The sequence below is a fragment of the Meles meles genome, chromosome 11 (genome assembly GCF_922984935.1).
Source record: "Meles meles chromosome 11, mMelMel3.1 paternal haplotype, whole genome shotgun sequence".
NCBI classification, from domain to species: domain Eukaryota; kingdom Metazoa; phylum Chordata; class Mammalia; order Carnivora; family Mustelidae; genus Meles; species Meles meles.
Genome location: NC_060076.1, coordinates 1,992,223 through 1,998,222, shown reverse-complemented (window position 1 = coordinate 1,998,222; position 6,000 = coordinate 1,992,223).

Genomic DNA, 6,000 nt, shown 5'->3' with positions numbered 1-6,000 from the left:
TTGGGCGGCACTTGCTTCCAAACTGCCTTTTTAAAAAGAAATGCTTATTCTTTATGGTTTAAATCTGTGCTTCCCAAAGGCTCTGCGGCAAGAATGAGCAGTACCTTTTCCCATCCGCCCAGACCAATGCCCGTAAAATGAAGCCAAAAACCACCATTAGAGAACCCACAAATTAGAAGCCCCCGTGTTCTTAGATTCAACAGACAAAACTGCCCGGCCAAGCAACTCTAAGACTTTCTCGGTTTCTGTGGCCTTTCTGCGTGGCTCCCGGACCACGAGTCGCCGGCTGCGGAGTCCACCATCCCGTCCACTGTGCAGCCTGTGCCTGAGAACAAGTTCGTTTGTGTCTCCAACCCTGCGATATAATCAGGAAAGAGCAGGGTCGTCCCATTTTAAGGAAGAGCAAATCAAGGCTCCCGGGGATGGCGGGCCAGTCCAGGGGTCAGAGCATGGACTCCCGTCCTCGAACTCCTGTCCAGTTTTCCAAAGTGGAGGGACCACACTCTCCTGGGTGCTGTCGACATCTCCAAGATGGTGAGACCCTGGCCCCTGTCCCACCACACGGAGGCCGTCACCTTCAACCCCCTGGTGGCTCGCGCCCCGGCCCCAGGGCTCTCCCTGTTGGACACAAGGCCTCACACACCCCGAGCAGGGTCGGGTGCTCCGTGAGGGACAGCTTGCAGGGCCCCTGGGCCGGGAGCAGGCAGAGAGATGGGCCGGCCACCAGGCACACACGTGTGCATTTACACACACACACACACACACAGCCTACCCGTGCATCCTCAGTCCTCGTGCTGAGTGATGACCACGTTGTGGGGTGCCGGGGCAGGCCCGCCAGAAGGACTGTCGTAAGGCCGCCCACACCAAGGACACTCACGGGGCACCTGGGACTCTCCCAGGCCAGTGAGCGTGTGGGTCCCAGGCCTTCGGAAAACGGGCGGTGGCGGTCCCTGCTCGAGTCGGACACAGAGGCCCGCGTGGTCCTGGGTTTCTGCTCCAGGGATTTGCCAGGAGGAGGGGGCATCCATCCACACAGAGGCCGGTACCCGAGTGTCCAGCCAATCACTGGAAAGAACCCCGAGTGCCCCAGCAGGAGAATCAGCAATGTGCATCCACGTCACTGCTGACGGACAGCTGGGACCCGGCGGGGCCAGAGACGATCCGGGCGTCCCCCGCCTGCCTGTCAGTCTGTCCCACCCATGACAGCCGGTCACACGGGGTGGCTGCGCCGGGCTCCGTGGTGGGACAGACGGTCTGCCCCGCCCGCCCAGAGCTGCAGGAGCAGATGGGACAGGAGCTGACGCGGAGCTTCCAAGTGCGGGGCCAGTGGGGGGTGACCAGACACCGGCGGCCCCGCCCAGCCCCGGGCTCCGGCCCCGCCAGCTCTGCCGGGCTGCTTCCCACGTGCTGGACACGTCCTCGGCACCAGGACGAGACCTGGGGCAGGGCCGCCTCTGTTTCCCCCACGCCGGCCCTGTGGCTGCAGGTAGCACGTGGCTGGGTCCCACCCTGACGCGCAGGGCGGACTCGGCTTTCCCGGCTGTGCCCTGGGCGTTCGGAGCCGCCCACCTCTGAGGGTCCCTCCTCCAGCTCCTCACCCAGGCCCCCAGGCCCCCGGCAGCCTGTGAGTCCACGCAGTGACCACCCTCGGACGTGGAAGGCGGCCACACCATCCCTGCCGGTACTGCTGGCCTCCCCGGGACGAGGACAAAGGCTCTGGGCTCTCTGAGGGCTCAGACACGACTCGTTTGGAAGGACGAGCCCCCAGAAACCGTGTCGTCACACTGACCCTGGAATTAAGTGGTTCGATGCGGAGGTCTGGTGCGGACAGCTCACCGCAGATGGGCTGCTTCCCCTCGGGAGGCTGGGGCGGCCCCACGTGGACTGCTGCGTCAGATGTGACAGGAAGGGCCCGGTCCGGCTCTCTCCCCAGCCTCGGCATCGATGAGCCGAAATCTGTTACAGCCACGGAGGGACGGTGTGGACACTCAGGTCTGGGTCCTCAGCCCTCCTGCGGCTCCGGGGGGCACCCACGGCTCTGAAGCCCAGGCCAGCTCGGCTCCTGCCTGTCACCTGCCAGCAGGTGTGGATCAAGCCATAGGTGCCACGGACCGGAGGCAGAAGACACACTCAGAAGCCCAGAGCTCGTCCGGCAGGAGCCCCTCGTGGGCTCCCTTGGTCCCCAGCGACCCCAAGCCTCCGCCCCGACGGCGGGACCTATGACAGGTGCAAAGTTGGGGCCGGACCCCGGAGGGCACCAGGGATAGGCCTCCAGGCCTGCAGTCTGCATTCCCTGCCCTGTGGGCCAACTCCTGACCTGGGCCCCTCGCTGAGGCTGGCCCCAGCCGCTGTCTGTAGGGAATCTCTCACCGGCCAGCATGAGGCCAGTTCAGGTTGAGAGAACCTGCCTCCCCTCCCTTTGGAAGGCCAGAAAGGAACGTACTTTCGTTCACTGGGCAGTCCGGGGGCTTCTCCAGTCTGAGTCAGTGAGACGCAGAGAGTGGCCAGGGGGCTGGTCTATCCCTCCTCGCCGCCATCTGCCTCCCACTCCCCACTCTGGGGGCCTCTGACCCCATCCCTGAGCCCAGGACCTGCCACAGGAGGGCAGGCATGCCGCCCCAGTCCAGGTGTGGGATCCAAAGTCCCACGACCCACAAGTCAGGCAGGACGCAGGGGCACTCTGGGGAACCTGCAAGGGTCAGAGGTCTGCCGGTGTGAGGACAGAGGCAGCCCCTCCCACTCCTGTCCCCCTGGGCGCCCTATCTGCTCTGGGGTACCTTGTGAGCGGCAGGGAGCTCCACGCCCCGTGAGTGCAGAAATCGGAACAGCAGCTCCCTCTCGGGTCAGCTGGGGAAGGGGTCTGTTCCCTCCCCACCCCGGGAGGGAGGAGGGCGAGGGGACCCGGTGGGAACGTAGTGGGCTGTGTTTGCCCAGCGACATGACGAATTAGCTGCATGACGGGACACAGCCGTCCAGGGCGGTTGGTTCACGGGCTGGAAGGAGACTCCAGAATTCCTGGCCCCTGCAGAGGCACCGCCCCGGCCTGGGGGGTCCCCAGGCAGGGACCCCGTCCGCCAAGACCAGCAGGTCAGCAGCAGAGCCCCTCCACGGAGGTGCAGAGACGCACACTGATGGCCTCATTTCTGGTGATCACCCGAGTGTCGGTCAGGCTGTCCCTTCCCCTCCCTGTCACACCTGCTTCCTGTGAGAGCCTGACAAGCCTCTTGGTCCTGCCATCGGCCGCCGGGAGCGCAGGAACACGCAGAGCCGCGGAGCCACGGACACGTTTCTCAGACTTGGCATTTAATTACCTCCGCGGCTCTGCGGTGCTCTTGTGCCTGGCGGGTAGGTCGGTCACCGCGAGCCTCACACCAAGGCCGCAGACGCGAGAGTGTCCCAACGGCGGCAGGACGCGCGGCCCCGCAAGGCAGCAGGGCCCCCCTCTGACAGCCGCGCCTGTTGGGGCCTGGGCCGGGCCTCGGGCTGAAGCCCCGCGTCCCCGCGACCCACTGTGCGCACCTGCCCGTTTTGCCCTAACTCAGGAGAACTGATCTCCCTGGAACCTGAGCTCTCGAGGCCCAGAGGAAGCAGCAGGGAACCGTGATTCTTTCGCAAACACCGGCTTTATGTGCAGGGTTTTCTGCTTTTCGAGCCCCTCAAAATGTGAGGTCTCATCCCTTCGGGGAAGGAGAGACGTTTCTCCGCCGCTGGCTAGGCCGTGCCATGGGGGCGGGAGCCGGAGGAGGCGGGAAGGTGGCGGGCGATTCTGGAGCCCCGGGCTGCTTGGGCGTCCCCCTCCCGACGCCCCTCCCCAGTGCCTCATGGGACTTTCACGACGCTCTGAAAACCCAACACACCTGGGAATTGCTTTGACAACTCAGAGCCTGGGTCTCGGCCGAGAAGGGGGCTGCTTTCCATGCCCCTCGGCCCCCCAGTGCTTCCCGCCCCGGGCCGTCCACCGGCAGACCCCATCCCGGGGGTCCCGGGACACAGTGGGCGGTGTGGCCTCCACCGAGGGGGGTGCAAGGGGATCGCGGCTCCTCCTCACAGCCCCTGTGTTCCCGTGGCCACTGGACGGCCACCAGACAGACAGAACCACCGCTGACCCAGCACCCAGGCCTGCCCAACGACCCCCTGCCCCGAGACGCTTCCATTTCTGTCTTAGCTGTTCTCTCTTTGGTGACTTTTTATCTTACTCATTTGGGATTGTGTATTGGGTAGAAGAAGCCCCAGGCACGTTGGCCCCACGCGGGGCGGAGTCTCACTCTGCTTTCCCAAGCGCACCCAGCCAGAGCTCGGCGGAGGCCTCTCCATCCCCGAATACGTGTGCGCTTCCGGGAACCGGACGCCGTCTTGTGATCTCACGTCACCAGCACACGCGCAGGAGTCGAGGACCTTGCCCGGGGTGCCCGGGACTGGGGGCAGAGCCAGGGTCAGGTGCCGGAGTCCTACCCGTGCTGTCCACGGGGTGTGCACACCATCCCAGACTCCGCTCGCCGCGCCGCGGTGACTGACCCAAGACGCCACCGCCCGAGGCCTCCATCCCTCTGCTCTCCCTGCAAAGCCTCTATAACCCTTTTGATCACGATTCCAAGTGCTTGAGAGTCACCATGAAGAGCACCCAAGCACCCACCCCCAGACTGCACAGACGTTAACTTTTCGCCATCTGGTCCCAACCGTCTCCCTCTTCAAAGAAATGGAGTGTTAGCGGCGGCACCTGCCCTTCCCAGCCCCCCCGCTCCCCGAAGGACCAGCCCTGCGGGAAGTGGGGTCACTCCTCCCGAGGGCCCCATGCTTTCCCCACACACGTGCGTGTCCGTAAACTCTGTGTCTCACGGCCTTGGGCGCCTCTGCATTCGAACGAAAGGCCTCATCCCGAGTGCCCCTCTGTGTCTCTGCCGGCTCGGCCACCTGGCCACGCGGACACCCGCGGCGGCTGCCCCTCGCCCTCCCTGCTGCTGCCCCCCGCCTCCGCCAGCAGACCCCGGCTTCCGCATCAGCCTCCTTCTAGGACGCGCGGGTCCTGCCCTGCGTTTCGGTTTCCAGCTGTGCCGCACTGGGAGAACTTTCCAGAACGTCCCCATCGTGCCAGAGCACGTCGCATGCGCGACAATGGGTCAGGGACCCTTTGCTCCTCAGTGTCACCAGCGCTGCCAGACCAGGGAGACTGGTGCCCAGCAGTGTGCACGCGCCCGCCTCACCCACCAGACAGCCCCGTCCCGCCGATCGGCAAGCATCCTTGTTGCTGTGACCCGCACGAGGCCCTCGGGGGACCCGCATCTTCTTGCGGCTCCGCGGGTCACCCCTCCTCCTCCCCAGCACCGTCTGCTGGCGCCGCAGGTAGCAGGCGTGTGGTCAAACAGAGAAACCGAAGCCACTCTACGGAGCGGGGGCCGCGGCTCCCGGAGACCCAGGTGGCAATCGCTCCAATGCGCCAGACGGGGGAGAAAGGGGGTCCCCTGAGCCCAGACCGGGGCAGCCTGGGAAGAGGCACAGGTGTCGCATCCCCCCGCATGGCTACCCAAAGCCAGGGCACAGGGAACCCAGGGCACAGGCAGGGAGGATGGGGCCGGAGGACAGGGGACGTCCAGCCCCTGTCCCTAGCCCCGTTGGGCAGGGCCCAGACTGACCTTCCCCCCCGACGTGCACCTGGGTCTGGCCTTGGGCTCAAGCCCCCCGAGCCTGGGTTTCCTCACCTCTGAGTGGGGAAAAGCAACAGGACCTCCTGCGTGGCGGAGGGTGGAGGGGTAGGTGAGGCCACACAGAGCACCTGCCGCCCGACGGAGCCTGGAGCACCAGGAAGCTCAGGGCGGGGGCAAGCAGGCAGGGTCTCCTCCAGGGATGGGAGTGGGACCCTGGCTGGCCGCTTTCCCGAGAGTGACTGGGCTGGACCCAGGTTGTGGCAGGCATGAACTTGCCTTCCCAGAGAATCTTCCAGAACAGTGGCCTGGAGGACAAAGGGGTTTCCTCCTCAATTGTCTCTTCGGGAAGCCCTGGGCT